Source organism: Ambystoma mexicanum, chromosome 14 (assembly GCF_040938575.1).
Source record: "Ambystoma mexicanum isolate Mex_15411 chromosome 14, UKY_AmexF1_1, whole genome shotgun sequence".
Classification (NCBI taxonomy): Eukaryota; Metazoa; Chordata; class Amphibia; order Caudata; family Ambystomatidae; genus Ambystoma; species Ambystoma mexicanum.
Window position 1 is genome coordinate 297,419,304 of NC_090940.1, and position 17,635 is coordinate 297,436,938.

General features: G+C 42.7%; 1 protein-coding gene across 2 annotated transcripts in view; it reads right to left on the bottom strand.

The window, feature by feature from the left end:
- Positions 1 to 17,635, bottom strand: part of KIAA0586 (KIAA0586 ortholog) — a 2,241,463-nt gene that overhangs the window by 1,241,949 nt on the left and 981,879 nt on the right. The gene's annotated exons all lie outside the window — the stretch shown is intronic.

Below are 17,635 nucleotides of genomic sequence, written 5' to 3' on the forward strand. Positions count from 1 at the left end.
CCGTCCATATAGTTAAGAGAACTAAATGCGGCGAACACATATCGGCAGGAAGGAACGACCTTCATTGGCTTAGAATGGAAGAGAGAGTTAATTTTAAGGCCATGACGATCGTACACAGATGCCTATTTGGTGTGGCTCCATCCTACTTTAAAGAGAAATTCTCGCTTTACACACCAAAGAGAAGCCTTAGATCAGCCAATGTAGGCCTCCTGGTGGTCCCAGAGGTCAATCGGGCAGCGGGTAGAGGTAGAGCTTTTTCGGTCAGGGCAGCCAAATTTTGAAATGGGCTCCCAGCAAACCAAAGACAGGAAGGAAATTACATCACCTTTAGGAAATCACTGAAAACATTCTTATTCCAGTGAATTCCAAGTTAACAGGTCACTCTCCAGGTATAGCTATGGCTAACCTAGAATTCAAACTTCATTTTTCATGCAAATCTTGTTTCTAGGTTTTCCCCGCGCCCTGATGCCCACGGGCTTTCAGCGCATTACAAGCACATAGAAATAGAAATAGATAAAATACCTCGGAAAAATGAGAAAAACCGATATGACCCAGACCAACAACTAAATATGCAGATTGCACTACAGTGTTTCCACAGTGATGGCACGAGGAAGCGCAGAGCAGGCAACCACAACTGTGTACTGCAAGACATATTCAATCTGTGTTGAAGGAATCGGGATTCCGATATTGGCAAAGCTCCAAGAATCTTACTCTCTGCCTGTTCTATGAGCAATGGCCAAGTGTAATGCAGGTCAGCCAGTGCTAAAAAAAGGAGTCTGTAGAACAAACATGACTAGAACAGAAACCAGGGTGGCATGGAAGAAAGAACAAAGAATTGAGTCACTGCAGCCCCAATGTCATGATCTCTGCTTCCAAAAGGTCAGGGTTTTCCCAACTCCCTTGGAAGCAGATCCATAACCCAGGTTCCGAGTGCCAACCAGTCCCAATTGGGACCTTTTGGACCCAGTCCTGGCGCCAGTGGCACCAGGCTCATAAATATGCCCAGTCCCAGCGCTGGAAGCGCCGGGCTCATAATGCTTGGGTGGACTTACCTTCAGCAGACCATGCTGCTTACTTGCCTGCCAGTTGAGCCTCTGATCCTCTTCTGTTTGGAACTACTTTTCCTGTTGGGTGGGGCTGGAGCCACTCCCTAGATTCAGAACACTGGAACTCTTCTGGAAGGCAGGAACTCTTTTCTTACCAGGAACTCTTTTCTTACTTAGGCGTGGCTGTGGAAGGAGACACCTAAGCACTACAGGAGGCTATTTAAACCACACCCGGTGGATGAATCTTGCTTTGCGTTATTCTGCAACCTCTGCAGCAGAACGCTCATCGTGTCTTCTGCATCCGGTCCTGGGCCTAAGGAAAAAGGCTTACCATCCTGAATCCAGTCTTCAGCAACACCTATAAAGACAAGAAAGAACAGGTTAGCATTCCGACATCTGAAAGGCAAAGGCTTACCATCCTGAATCCAGTCTTCAGCAACACCTATAAAGACAAGAAAGAACAGGTTAGCATTCCGGCATCTGAAAGGCAAAGGCTTACCATCCTGAATCCAGTCTTCAGCAACACCTATAAAGACAAGAAAGAACAGGTTAGCATTCCGGCATCTGAAAGGCAAAATCTTACCAACTCTTCGCACGCTCCGGAGGCCTTCGGCGCTGCATCCCGCATCTGAAAGACAAAACAAGGTGCGTTTAAAGACATTGGGGAACTTTAATACTCACGTGCCATTACTCCTTTCCACATCTAATCCAGTGGGTATTCCGGCACCCTGCAGCCGCTCCGAACTCGTACCTGCAAAATAAAAAGACAGTTAGAGCGCATCGTGAAGCAGGCAACAAGCGCTTACTTACGTGCTTCCAGGCGCTTCTATTCATCACACGGGCTCCATCTTCAACTCACTTCAGCCTGTCATCCGCCATAGCCGGAACCCTGCAAAACAAGAGACATCATTACTAAAGACTTTAAAGACATTTGAATGACTCGAAACTTACCGTTCGTGCAGTAAACGACGGACAGCAGTCCTCTGAAGTCAAGAGGCCTGCGCTACCTATCCAGTGAAGAAACTGGTTACAGCACCCTGCCCCGAGGCAGATGGAGAGCTCGGCATTCACTTAACTAAGGTGAGAGCGTTAACCTTTGGGGGTCTACAGGAGAGGAGAAGAGGAAAGAGATGGGGACACCCCAATAACCCCAGTTCATTAACCCCATATTTTCTATCTGCAGACATCTTACTCTACACGTCAGGCATACAGTGCACAGAGGTCCAGCCCAAAGAGCCAACCGGGTGCTACACATCACCTTTGAAGATACGGTAGTCGCCCAGTCAAGACCGGCGCCTCTGCGAGAATCAGGTGAGCGTTACACCCAACATATCTTCTTTTGATGGTGTGGGGAGATAGCACAGCACAGCAAAAAGGACACCTGCATTAAAGCCACAACCATGGCTCAGAAGAGGAGGATTGCAGCTCCAAAAATACAAATATAGCTGTACAGGTTCCGTGCAGCATACTTTAAGTTTGACAAGAATGTGGGGTTGTATCTGGCATATGAGAGGAATGGGTAATGCTGGGGAAACCAAGAAGGAAAACTGGGATCTATGGGAGTCAGAGCAAACCACCAGCTAAATGAAGCAAGCCTTGGAGGTGACCAAATGAAGAAGAAATGGGTCAGATTTTGTTGCGCAAATTGTCTTATTTATATTACAGATTCTTTTGTCAAAGATCTGAATCAATTTCTTGTGTCTGAATGCAGTCACTTCAAACGTATAAGTTTAGATACATTTTTGCATTTTTTCATTAGTTATATATTCACTCCATTTTGTCTACTGATTGGACTTCAAGATTTGACCTTTTCCTAACCCAATTGGTTAGTTTTTTCCTCTGACCTTTTCCTAACCCAATTGGTTAGTTTTTTCCCCTCGACACGTGTTTCCTCGTCTTGTATTATCAGACGGTTCATCAAGAGGGGGTTCAACTTAATTTAGAAACTTGTTAGTTTAATTTCGAGATCGTCATTTCTTTCAATAGTTTGATATTCCTACACGCTCAGATTTCCACGCGGAAATGAGGTAGATTTGCCGCGAGGAAATCTGAGCACGTAGAAATATCAAAAACTAAATTCTAAAGAAGGAAGACCAAAATCTATGTATAAGTAAAACAACAAATCGAATCCAAAATGGTGACAGTACAATATGTCTACTATAGAGGAACTATAAAACATTAATTAAACGAAAAAAAATATTGAAAGAAATGACAATCTCAACATTAAAGAAGTTTCAAGTATCATCTAAATTAAGTTGAACCATCTGATAATACAGGACGGCGGAAACATGTGTAGAGGGAAACAACTAACCAATTGGGTTAGGAAAAGGTCAAATCTTAAAATAAAATTTTGAAGTAAAATCAGTAGACAAAAGACATAATGGAGTGAATGTATAACTCATGAAGAAATGCAAAAGTGTATCTAAACATATAAGTTTGATGTGACTGCATAGAGACACAAGAAATTGATTCAGATCTTTGACAAAAGAATGTGTAATATAAATCAAGACAATTGGTGCAACAAAATTGGACCCATTTCTTCATTTGGTCATTTGTTCAAGGCACTGGACAGCCTCAGTGACATAGGGTCTGACATTGCAGCCTTTTGAGCATAGTCAGTATTTTCAAATTTACATACCAACTTATCTGGATTCGCCAACAGTTGTTACAAGGCTATACTCTCACATCATAAGCCACGTAGGTGATATATGGGAACTACCCCAGAATTCAACAAGTGACCCTCCTTGAGAAACAGTGGACACCACAAACACCCCATCAAAGAATAGCTCCCAGTATAGCCCAACACGCAATATACTGCAGGAGAAGGGAGGGATCCCATAACAGATTACCAACAGAAGGGGCAGACATACTGGTAACATAAGATTTAGGAAATGATTCTGTTCATGAAGTGTGCCTGTTACTTTTCCACTGCTGGGTCAGCAGTCCCACTCACAGAGCGGTACTACTTGTCCTCTGCACCGTGAGCGAGAAAGTCCTGGAGTGGTGCGTGGACTAGTGCCAGAGAAAAAGCAGGCATTCACAATCACAGGACGAAAAATAAGACTTCGGCCTACATTGTGGTAACAATATTGGCTAGAGAGTTCAGTTGCCAGAGCAGCAGGGAGCAGAATCACATGTTGCCATGATGCTTTGACCCGATTTAACAATGGCACCCAGCTTATTCAAGCCCTAAACTTGCAGAAACAATTACTAGAGATTAACACACAACACCTGATTACACGAAGAACGACATGGGAACCACATACAGAGGAGGAGGAATCAAAACTCCCAAACCAATCCCAAAACCTGTGGACAATGTGGAAAAGGATCCACCCCAGAGAAAGATAATTTTGACAATTAGAGCCAGATCCATAACATAAAAAGGAGGTGCAAAACACCCACTTTGGGGTGAGCTAGGAAGGCACTACAGAGAGTTGATGTAATAGGAGAGAGCAAAGCAGGTGGAGAGAACTGACCCAAATAGTCAATATTTTCAAATAAATAAGACTAAAAGGAGAGAGCAGAGCAAGAAGTCGGTTAGAGGCTTTGACCCTGAAGCTGGCAATAGACCACATAGTAAAATTAGAGATTATCGCCTGCTGAGGAGCTCTAGCCCAGATCCTGGTGGCTGCCTCAAGGCCACCAGAGAAGAGAGAACAATAAGCTTGTGGTATTCATGCTGGGGCCTGAAGTGTGGAAAACATGGAGTGTGTTATGATGTTAATACACAGAATGTTGACGTGTATATGTTCCACTTACATAAGTTGTAAATAGTTCTGTTGCTTTAGCAACATTTTCATTTATGGTTCTAGAATCCGATGAGAACCATACATGAAGATGTCCGGTTGATGAAGGTTGGCCTCCTGAGGGCCTCTCCAATTAAACTCATAAGTTACACTTCCAATTGTGTATATTGACTTATTATATATCAATAGTTACTACTTAACAATTGGCGACAAGGAGCTACGAAAAGGAGGGGGCCCCCGGAGGAGATGTTAATGATCCGTGACTTGGCCGCAATACACAAGAAGGACTAATCCATGAAATCAATTAGAAATTAATCCACGCACAATATTTGTATTTTGTATTTTTATCAGGCAAGTCGGAGTGTGCAGTGTGGAACGTGTGAAAAACGAATGAGTAAAAAGCATGTTTGATTGCTTTTACTCACATGCATCCTTTGAATGTATGTGCGAGAGCGAAAGGCCAACCGAAGACTGTTAAAGGGAGGTGTCATTGCGCTGCAGCGTGACTACGTAGGAGCGTTCTACCATACAAGTGAATGAGAACTTCCGGGTGTTAGAGAAAAACACCCTGCAACGTAACATGCGTGCCACCATTTTGTTTGGGAATTGTCATGGTTACCGTTTACGAAGCGCGGTAAACGAAATGAGAGAAATGAAAGCAGTATGAACACATACAGCGCGCTCGCGTATTAAAGTGAAAAGAGGAAATGAAAGCTTTATGAGCACAACATTACGTGCACATGTGCCTTGAAGATCAAACACGTGTATATTATTCTTTGCAAGTGGAAAAGGTGGCATAAAACAGACAAAATGGAAGTGGCATAACTGAATATATTATTACAGTGAAACTGACTTTTGCCACTCAAATGTATCAAATGGCATAAAAGAAAAATAAAAGGAAGGATAAATAGTACATCCTACAGAGTATATTGCTCAAATTTAAAAAAAAAGGAAAGAAAATGCAAAACATTGCAGCCCCAATAAAATCCTTGGCATTACCTGGAAATCCAATATGTCCTTGGGAACAATGGCAGGACAATTTCCAAGTCTACCCAAGAGCAATTGGGGGGTCCAAGTTCAGTGATGGCGCTTGCAAAACTAAACAAACATTTTGGTAATAAAACCAATATTGTTCTAGAAAGGTACAGATTGTTTTTGAAGAAACAAAATAAAAATGAGAGCATCGACACTTACATGGCTGCTTTGAGAGGTCTGCTGCCCACATGTAATTTTACGGGAGTAGCGGACGAATATTTGAGGGATCAACTTGTCCTTCATGTGGCAGATCCATGCATCCAACAACGCTTGTGGCAGGCAAAGAATCCGACACTAGAGCAAGCAATTGAGATTGCCAGATCCATAGAACTGGGTGAGAAGTGTATGAAGGAAGTCCAGAATAAAGCAGAGAGTGTTGAAATAAAATCGGTACAAGGCATGAGTGATGGACAATATGGCAATGAAGAAGAGGATTTGGTTGCCATAGTGAAAAGAATTGTCAAATCAGATATTGGTGCCTGTGAACGCGGCCGCCAGACACCCGCAAAATAAAAAATTCCTTTATTCAGGTAAAAGGATGAAGAAAAAAAAAATGAATAACAGGAGATTTATGTGAGTCTTCTTCTTCTATATGGATGAGGCCTCCTCTTAGTCCTCGTAGGCCCAGAGAGTGTCCTTGTGTGTCTCTCTCTCCGTCAGTCCGCCTGTTCTGAAACAGTTGGAAAAGAACACACACAATCCCTCGTCAGTTTCTTTCTTATATAGGGGTGAGACAGCAGTCAACCAATCAGGAGCAGCGTTGTTACTACATCTATAAAAATTCCCTGAAGCCCCGCCCCCTTTTCCACTGATCGAGGTTTGCCACTCTGCCTCCACCCATGTCCTCCCCTCTTGGACCCGGTTGCTGTTCGGAAGACCGCAGGTGAGTCTATCACGTAGCATGCGCAGGGAGCGGGTATCACTCCAGCCTCGTGTTTGAGGTCGGTGTGGTCCGATTCAGGGACTTCGGTTATCCCCGAGGTGTTAGACAAGAGCGTTCCGCCGTGTGCGGCGTTCGTCTCCCATTCGGAATCAGGGTTGCCGGGTTCTGCCACGTGGTTGGACCCTGAGCCGCGGACGCCGTTCCTCCGCAGTTCGCGGCTGTGGGCGGGTGTCTGGCGGCCGCGTTCACAAGGTTCACGGCGGTCCTTAAGCTCACGGCGGTCCTTGGTTACCGTCAGGTGATTCTTGGTCGACGGAGGTCTTCCATGTTCACAGTGCCAGTTCCAGACAAGAGAGGGAGAATACATATAGACCACAAAACAAATGTTTCAAGTGTGGATGGTACAGATACCTAAATGTAGAAAAAGATTGTCCAGCTAACTCGGCTGAATGTTATAAATGTGGCTATATTGGTCACTTTGGCAAGATGTGTCGCAATAACAGAGGAAGAGGCAGATTCAATGCACGCTACGTCAGAAATGCTGGCCACTATGGAACAGGAAGAGGCAATATGACGAGTAGAAAGGCTTTGGAGGAAATTGGTGGTCCAAGTAGTTTGTTGGCAATTACAGATAGATTTGAAGATGAAGTACAAATACTAGCTTTCACACCTAATGAAGGTGGTTTGGGCCCATGGGTGCCGATGGCCATTAATGGTATAACATTGCAAGTTATGGTTGAAACAGGTTCTCCATATACCATGGTAGATGTGGAAACATATGTGAATATACTTAAGAAGAGAATGGAAGAATTAGAAATGACAAAAATAAAGGCGACTGGATACGGCAAGACACCTATCAACATCATAGGGTATACTTGGGTGCACTTGAACTTTGAAGGAAGAAAGACATACTGCAGACTTTATGTAGCAGAAAATGGGTTCTCCATAGTTGGATGGTCGGAACAAGCATCCTTGAAAATCAGGATATAACCTGGTGAAAGTGTACCCATTCTGTGCATAACTGAAAACAGTTGTAAAACTTCTGAAAATCTGCCCAAAAGTTTTCCCAAAGTGTTCAATGATAACATTGGTGTTCTTAAAGGTTTCAAACATCGTATTATACTTAAGAGAGGTGCAAAACCAGAGGTACACAGAGTAAGAAACATACCAATTGGTACCAGAGAGGAACTACAAAAGGAGCTGGATAAACTATGCGTGCAAGATATCATTGAACCTATTGAAAGTTCTGAGTGGTTGTCTCCAATTGTCATTGTGAAAAAGCCAGATGAATCGATTAGGATGTGCGTTGATCTGAGAGATCTCAATGCAAACATTTGGGTGGATCGGCATCCATTACCTAATATTGGGGAAATGCTAACCACAATGAAACCAATAAAATATTTTACGACACTGGATCTATCATCCGCATATCACCAAGTTGTATTGGATGAAGAATCCAGCCATTTGACGTCATTCATAACACCGTTAGGAGCGTTCAGATATAAAAGAATGCCGTTTGGATTAGCATCAGCGGCTGCTGTATTTCAAAGGCCGATGCATCATTTATTTGGTGGTCTCCAGGAAGTTCACTACTTTCAAGATGATTTCTTGGTGTCCGCAATGTCTGAAGATGAGCATGATGCAAAGTTACTGGGCGTATTACAAGTCATCCAACAAAAAGGCATGACACTCAAGATTGAGAAATGCAAGATAAAGAAAAATGAAGTTACATATCTGGGCCATCGCATCAATGCCGACGGCATAAAACCGAAAGAATGCTTGGTTGACACTATCCTTAAAATTCCTGAAACTAACAACAAGGACCAGCTTCGAAGTTTTTTAGGCCTTACAGAATATTATTCAAAATTTGTGGATCTTTATTCAGATAGGACAGAACAAATGAGAGACTTAATGTGCAAAGGCATAAAGTTTTGCTGGTCGGAAGGGTGTAAGAGAATTTGAGATGATTAAGACATTGATCAAAAAGGCACCAGCTCTCAAGATGTTCGACTCCAAAGCCAAGACCATGATCTCGGTAGACGCCAGCAATGTGGGGTTGGGAGGCGTGTTGGAACAAATACAAGGAGATGTTGTTCCCATTGCTTTTGCCTCCAGAACATTAAGAGGAGCAGAGAAAAACTATTCTACCATCGAGAAAGAAGCTTTGGGAGTCAAATGGATCCTGGAACATTTCATAGGACTCATTTGGGGCATACCAGTGGATATTAAGACTGATCACAAGCCACTCATACATGTTCTAAATTCAAAAAACCCACATATGACATCTCCACGTGTAAGGAGGTGGATGTTGATTATTATGCAATACAATGTTAACATAAAATATACTCCAGGGAGAACAAATGTAGTAGCAGATTGTTTTTCTTGTCTACCATATGACATTGACACCAATGAAGGTGATGACGAAGAAGAACCTAGTGAAGATCAAAATATGGATTGTATTATAGCACATATACATCCCAACTTCTCAAAAGAAGAATGGATTGAAGCCAGAGAACAAGACAATGAACAGAAAATGTTGAGAATTGCTATTGAAAATGGCTGGAAAGACATTGAAGAAAACATTAAATCTTGGGAAAAGATAAAAGATGAATTGACAATGCATGTATTTTTCGAGGAGATCGAATAATACCTCCAGCAAATATGACAGAAAGAATTATGAAAATTGCTCATGAAGGTCATGTGGGAAGGAACTTAACTAAGAGAAGAGTGAGAGAAGCATATTGGTGGCCTAACATGTGGAGTGAATTAGAAGCCATGGTCAGAGATTGTACTGCATGTGCAGTAAGCGATGAAGGGAAATTAACCCGGATCACACCTTTACAACCAATAAAGCTTCGCTCGGGCCTATAACTATGGGCCCCGGGGCATTACCTGAGTCGGTAACGCCCCCGCCGCTCGGGTCATATTGCTTAAATATAATGATTCAAGAGGTATACATGGGAAAAATACCAAGGAGAAGATAACAAATCCAGAAACCACTAGAAAGATGACTGAGAACAATCATACATCTTCAAGGTCCAGAAAAGGAGTGTGGAATCACAAACAGGACTATGTATACTATTGATATATCTATCAAGAAAATAATAAGACTAAGACTCTTTGGAAGTTCCACATCATCCACTAGCAGTCTGTATCCTTTTTGAGTTTTTAATAGCACATTATATCAGCAATTGGTTAAAAGAGTTAATGTTAACTTACTATGTTAATGTTGGTTAAATGAATATAGAGGGGGAGATGTTATGATGTTAATACACAGAATGTTGATGTGTATATGTTCCACTTACACAAGTTGTAAATAGTTCTGTTGCCTTAGCAACATCTTCATGTATGGTTCTAGAATCCGATTGAGAACCATACATGAAGATGTCCGGTTGATGAAGGTTGGCCTCCTGGGGGCCTCTCCAATTAAACTCATAAATTACACTTCCAATAGTGTATATGGATTTATTATATATCAATAGTTACTACTTAACAGTCTGTAGTAGTGAAATATTCAAAGATGCATCTTGGGACTTCATATAGGTGGCACACAGTCACGGAGCAGGAACACCAGGATACACGGCGAGTATGGAAAGAAACTTCTTTATTCATGTTACAGAGATAAGTTAGAAAGGAGAGCACAGGTTATACATCTATTCAGTTCCAGCTCCTAACCTGAAGTCCTGTCCAACAAACCTGCCTGGAATCTGGGGCTTCCCACATTTTACATTCCAAACACCTTCAATTGTACACAAAGGCAGTATTTCAGGATGTTACACACCACCCTTCTTTACAACAAGGTGAAACATCTCAGGATGTTACACACCTCCCTTCTTTACACGAAGATGAAACAAACCATCTCATACCACACCATACACAACATCTAATACCACCACTTACAACTCACATAACTTAAGCCGGCAAAACCCAAGACACAACACTACAATCTGATTCTTGACCTACAACAAATTACTCACCTTTTATTCGACACTGCCAAATCTCCAGCCTGCTACACTAGAGCACTATCATTCCCTCGAGGAACAACCACACTACATTCTCTACCAACACAAAGAACAATGACTCCTTTACTGGATCTGCCACACCCAGTCTCAAAGCTGCCCCTTTGGGCACCAACTTCTAGACAGGCACATTTACCTGACCTCTGGCTTACCGCACAACCAATTGCAAACAAACTCAAAAAATATATTCTGTTTCTTGTTCTACTGTTACAAAGCCAACATTCTGTCTCACGATCATCCATGACCTCTCCTAAAAGAAACATTTAAAAGACAAGAAAACCATAGAAAAGCAATGAACACCACAAAGAGCACACAAAACAAGCAACCTGACTGTAAGCAAACAGCCTGTGGCCCATCACACAAATAAGGAGTAATTAGTGAAAATCCCCCTCAGTCGAATAAAGATGCACACAAACAAGAAGCAATTTGATAAATCACCCTCATTCGCAACAATTCCTCTTGTTATGCTGTGGGGTACATTCATCAGCCCAGCAGAAATCCCCTACATCAACAAACTGCATTGCCAGCAGTACCAGCAGAATGGCTGCGCTGGCCCTGTTGAGCACCATTGCCTTGAATCATAACCGCTTTGCAGTCACCAAAATAATGGCTGCGCTGTCTTTTCCAAGCACATATGGGGCGAGATGGAACATACAAACACCACGAGAATGGCTGCCAGTGTTTTCCTTATGTGCACCAAAGAAAAGAATTCAAAGGCAGGGCTGCTATGCTGCCAGCTCAAAACATTCTACTGAAAAAGATTATGTTCTGCATTTAAAATGACAGCGCACTGATGCTCTTTTCATCATTACCCAGTTTGGTTCTAGTAAGACATATTCATGTACACCCATATTCAGGGTGTACACCAGCAAATGGGGGCATTCCTCACTTAATGGCATGTGTCAGGCAAAATCTGTGAAAGAGCAGAGAACTTCACTAAAAGCCGCCGTAGGAAAACACTTTACTTTTTGCAAAATAATAACCCAGACAAACCCTTCACAAGAAGCTCTCTCTCTCTCTTTACTTATGTCAGTTTCAATGGACCCTTGCCTTGGACAGATTCCTGTGTAGTAGAAATTCACTAGGGCTATAAATAATGTTCAGAATCTATATGCGAGAGAAAACCGCATTGGAAAGGGACATTCAAGGAATATTAACCCACGTGCAAAATGGTGCTTTTGACAAACAAGAAAATGCCTTTTAAAAAAGTGGAATGTTAAACTAAGGCTTTGTGATTGGGGTTTGCTTTAAATATATATCTGATATTTATTTCTAAGACTTGCTTTTTGGTTAAGGGAAAGAAAAATAAATAAAATTACTGTGAAACCAGCAGAACAGGTTTGACAGGCCTGGCTTCAAAGGGCCTTGCCTTTCCTGGGAACAGGATCATCTTCCCCCATGTGGACCAGCCCCCTGGAAACTAAGAATGGGCCAAGGGGAAGGACCTTGCACCCTCGTCAGACGAAGCAGCACTGCTCCAGCATGAAACAAAGGACTGCCAGGACACATAGGTGTGAAGTCCTGGTGACACCTCTCCTCAAATCAAGCTGAAGGGCTTCAAAGGTGAATCCATGACAACACTGGGCTAAACTGACCAGAGCCTGACATTTGGCTGTAGCCTGGAAACACAAAGCCAGCCCAGTTGATTTCAGAGACTATTCAGGTCATGTCATTTATTTCAGTAATCAAAAGACATTCAAGTGTAATTATGACCATTTAAATGTCATGTTTGTGCCATTAAAATAAGACGACGTAGGGTTTTCTAGCATGTTGGGAATGCAAACCCCAGGAAAACGTGAATTCTGGGGAAAACATACATGGTACAACTTTGAAAATTAACGAGAACATGACCAGTAATAATATGTATACATATATAAAATTGTAGAATTTTAGGTGAACTATTTTCCATGTAAATGGCGAAAGATTACCAGAATGACTAAAACAGCATTGTACCGTCTTGGGATTTGGATCAGCATGTGTCTTGTAAGATGTGTAGTCTGCCCATATAAGACATTTGTAAATATGAGTGTTTTGGTTCCATAACTGATTTTGGCAAAAGTAACTTTGGTAGAACCAAGCGCATTGTAAAAACACCCCCCCCCATAAAACTGAGTCACCTCCTTCAGTCCAATCTGCTTCCAGGGAGTAGGCGACATACATAGGATGACCTATCTAATGTTACGAGGTGTGTCTAACTTGAGCCAGCCCCATAGTAAAATCCTGTGATGTCATGCTCCTTATATAAAAGGGGAGGCATGGGGAGATCTGGACTTCTGACTTTTCCAGCTCCCACGCATTCAGAGATCTAGACATTCCAGATTCACCCTGCAAGATTCCAGATTCCACTGCCAGGCCAGAGCACAGCTGACCCTATTCAGGCAGAACCACTGATCTAGAAAAAAAAAAAACAACAATCCCAATAATTCAGGGAAAAAGGGGGAAAGGCTGTGGTACCGTTCTGGGAGTATCCTGTGACCACACCGGCTTTTGCCCCACTACCTGCTTGCCCTGCTGATCCACCTCTCTGTCCAGTGACCAGACTAGGCCCAGCCGTCCCCTTCTAGGAGAGCACGCCGCTGTGTGCAGTGACTCAACCTTGCCTCGCTGTCCAGAAACCTGCTCAGCTGACCAAGCTACCCCATTCAAGTGCTTGTTGTGAGTATTTTCCTTTCCCAGCAACCACAAACTGCATCCCTTGCATTGGTTCCTTGTATTAGGTCCAATCCCATAGCTGCCCTAGCAGAAAATCCTTAGAACTGTCAGAATCCTCTGTGTACCTTGTATTAGGAAAATCTGATCTCCAAGTGCTAGCGCCATTCTTTCCAACTCATTTTAGTCCTGGTGTAAGTCCTTAGTACTATTTTGAATACATTAACTAATTACCCCTTAAAGAGGCACACAGCCTTACAGGGAGTCGAGACTGCAGCTTAACCTTTTCCACAGCGGCGTTCCTCTTTTCTAGCCACTAAAATATAGTTTCAGTAAAACTCGTCATTTCCTTTCCAAAACCGATTTTCCCTGTGCAACTGATTCCCGTTTAAAAAACGAGTTTCCTTTCCCGTTAAGAATCTCATACTGTCATTCCTCCAGAGTTACCCTTTCATTTCTATATTATACCTGTGATGTGAATTTGTCCCTTAGCATCAGAACTGCATTCTTATTTTGTCTGTTTAACCCATTTTTCAAGCTGTTGTGTCCTTTTAGACCCATGAAAATAAGCAAATGCAATTTCTCCACGTGTGAATTGGCTGCCCTGTGTTTTTCCTTCCCAAGTCGATTTTCTGAACTGTATACCCGTTGTTAGTACGTTGCCTTGTCGTTTGCTAGTGTTCTTACATCTCTGATACTGCTATACTCATTTCTACCTCATTCATTCAACCGCACATGTAAAATAAATATTTAGCAATTTCAAGTGCTAATTTGCTCAATTTTCAAAGGTCTTCAATCTGATTTTGCCTCCCATTCAGAGGTGGAAGGTCGGATGTGCATTCGGTTTGTTCCCTAGTATCCCAGACTCCTTGCTACTCCTTTCTACCCAAACACAATTTGTTTAATAGGGGTTTGAGGGAGCGTTGTGGGGGTAAATACTAAATGTGGTGCTATCAGAAAACACCTCCCAAAAATAATCTTGCCTGTATTCACTTGTGCATTATATATCTGATGTTACAAGGTCAATCTAAGTGTGTTCTATCATTCTACCGTGTAATTATCACCACACTGATGATTGCTGCCCTACATTAAATTTGTTTGATTTTCATTGAAATTTAAAACTAAATAAATATTGTATTATTACACACCAGCCTGGTTTGTGGTCCATTGTGACCCTGGTGTTTGTAAAGGTGGGTGAGAGACGGGTTTGGGGCCTTCTCAAATTGAATTAATAATAAATAAAATAAAAGTATTTTGATTGTACGCTGCATCCCCAGCCAGGAGCAAGAGTCCTGGTCTGGAGTGTACCATGCCTTTGAAATCTTTAATGCACACTAATATTCTTCCCTGCTAGCATTCTCTTTTATGCATCATTTCACTAGCATTCTCTTTAAATGGCATTCTCTTTAAATGGCATTCTCTTTAAATGTATCTCCTTTATTTAATCTCCCCAATCTCACTCCGGTTCACTCAATTTGTGCATAACAACTTCTTAGTCGGTGCTTCACTTTGTGCCGAAGTATAAATATCAATTGCTGCCACCTCAGCCAGTCCTTGGGGATCGCTTTAAAACACCTCACCAGTGAAATATTCAAGGATGCATCCTGGGACTTCAGGTAAGTGACACATGGAGCAGGAACACCAGGATACACAGTGAGTATGAATTTATTTAAACTTCTTCATTCATTCATGTTACAGGGATAAGCTAGACAGGAGAGCAGAGGTAATATATCTATTCAGTTCCACCTCCTAACCAAGTCCTGTCCAACGGACTTCACTGGAATCTGGGGCTTCCCAGATTCCACAATCCATTGAACCTTCAATTATACATAAAGGCAGTCAGGTCAGGATGTGTTACAAATGGGCTCAAGTCCAGGAGTGCAACTGACTGGTGGATGATTATTGCAGCCTAACAAGTACCAACATGGGGGACGCAAAATACTACCCCAACCAGTCCCATAGCACAAGAAAGGGGAAACTGCAAGATCTTTCCCCAGTGGAGAGTTCAAGGAGTCCCCTAAGGTATAGGGGGTTTGGGGTAGCTTAAACGTCACTGCCCAAGTAGGAGTGAATTGCATAACTGCAGTATCCAAGAAGACCATCTATCTTAGAACAACTCATTGGCAACAAAAGAGGTGTGCTGCTGTGCTTAAAATAGCATTAAACGGAGCACCCCGAAGGAAGATTTATGGAGCGTGCCGATCCTTCAGTCGTATTAATTAGATGGAGAAGTGCACATTGGACGAAAGACAGTAGGTCCCATTTGTTGAAGCCCTTGCACTAGATTAATAAGCTCCTCCATCCAGATACATGATAATCTACCCTTTTGAATTTTTCTCTATTGAAGGCAAGAATTCCTCCACCTCTCCCAGCAAAGAACATCGGTTTTGAACCAACCCTTGAGAGTTGAGAGATCTGTTCCATCTGCCTCATGTCAGGACACACTTACATGGGATGCACATGTTTTAATTATCTCAGCCCACCAGCTGCTTTAAAACTTGAAAATGCAGTTTAAGAGCCCACAATTGACCAGCAGGGTTTCCTAATAAGAGATGTGATTATCATAGGAATTTAAGCAATTGTATGTGAACTATGGTGGATCAGAAGAAGGACACTGACACTTTGAGAACATTTTGACTATAGCTTTAACCAAAAAAAGAAAGCCCATCTTTCCCGATCACTATGGGGTGTTCCCTACCTAGATTACCAACTAAGGTGTTCGTAGGTAATGCATTCAATGTCCAAAAGAATCAGCCAGCTGTCCAAAACTAACCTAACTGACCCTACAACTATTCATAATAAGCGAAGGTCAAGCGAATGACTCCCTTCTCCTGGTGGCTGTGTTTTTGCACTGTTGTTCTCTTATGTTAAAATTATGGTCATATACAATCCGTAAATGGGTTCTTGTTATCCGCTGTATTAACTTGTGTAATTCCCTTAGGGAATTGGTAATCTTGCTCTCGTCTGATACAGGGTTTGTTCTTGCTCTTGTAGGTGGTCTCCTCTCTTTCTTCGAAGGCTCAAAAATGTTCTTGTATAAGATTTATCACAGGGACCCCTCAGGGCTTTACTACACAAGTGTCTCTCTATTATGTTCTACTCTGTTTCTTGGCTGCTGGGTAATTTTCCCCTTTTCCCAGGGTAGTAATACTCCAATTCTACTCCTCTCACTCTGTTTTCTGTGCTGCTTTCTCACATTAACATGGTTTGAAGTTATTAGCTTGCGTTCCACTCTTTCGTCATGGATACTGGGATGTGTTTCTCTGAGGCTATAACAATCCCCTTTTGGCGTCCCAGTATTCCATTCTCCCCATTACCGTCAGTGTTGTAGGAAAACATCTGCAGTGTCTGCAGGTACTGGAAATCTGCTTCTTTCTTTGGTTTACTTCTCGGATCGCTTTCCACAGTGTCAGCTTGGTACACATTCCCATTCCAGTCTGCTCCTCGGCTTTTCAATACTACTATGGGTAATCTATTCAGGAGTTGCTTCCTCCCGCTGGTGGTGTCCGCGTCGTTGAGAGGGCATGCTGCCCATCATGATTATACTGTGGTCAAGCCACCACCAAGTACTCCACTCCAGGCTTCCTGGCTTTCTGCTCCTCGTACCCGCTGGACTTTCAATGTTTCCTGCTCGGAGCAGTCCTGAACTTCACAGGGTCCACGTTCTAAGTCTACTCCACCACCTTCAGGTATTCCACACACAGGGGCTTTCCCCTGTCTGTCTCTGCCTTCTGCTTTCTCTCGCCTTCTCTCTTGCGGGTCCAAAACAAACATGGCACAGTCCATTGGAGACTTTGATTTAAAGGTACAGTTTCATCTTCTCATTGATAATGGTATACTTTTCAGTCATGGAACTGATTTTTTTTTTCCAATTCCTGATCCTATGTCTCCTCCTCCCCTTCCCTCTCCAATCTCAATGTCACTGGGCCTAGTAAGATCGTGGTCTTGTGCCCCCCCTTGCTCCCCTCCCGTGCCTCATCACGCCTTGAAACACTTGTGTATAGGCGCGCTATTAATAAAATATATATCATATTAGATATTTCCATATAGGCCATCACATGGAGGGCATCAGGGAGTTCAACATGGGAACAGGAGTCCTTGTCCAAAAGGGGGAAATCTCTACGGGGGAGGTCACACATTTGCCTCAACCCCTAGGAAGGGTGTTGCTGAGTAGGCTCACCTCCATGACGTCACTGGGGAGAGGTGACAGGGAAGGCTCCCCCTTCGGAAGAATGGATGAATTTCCTCGATTCATCA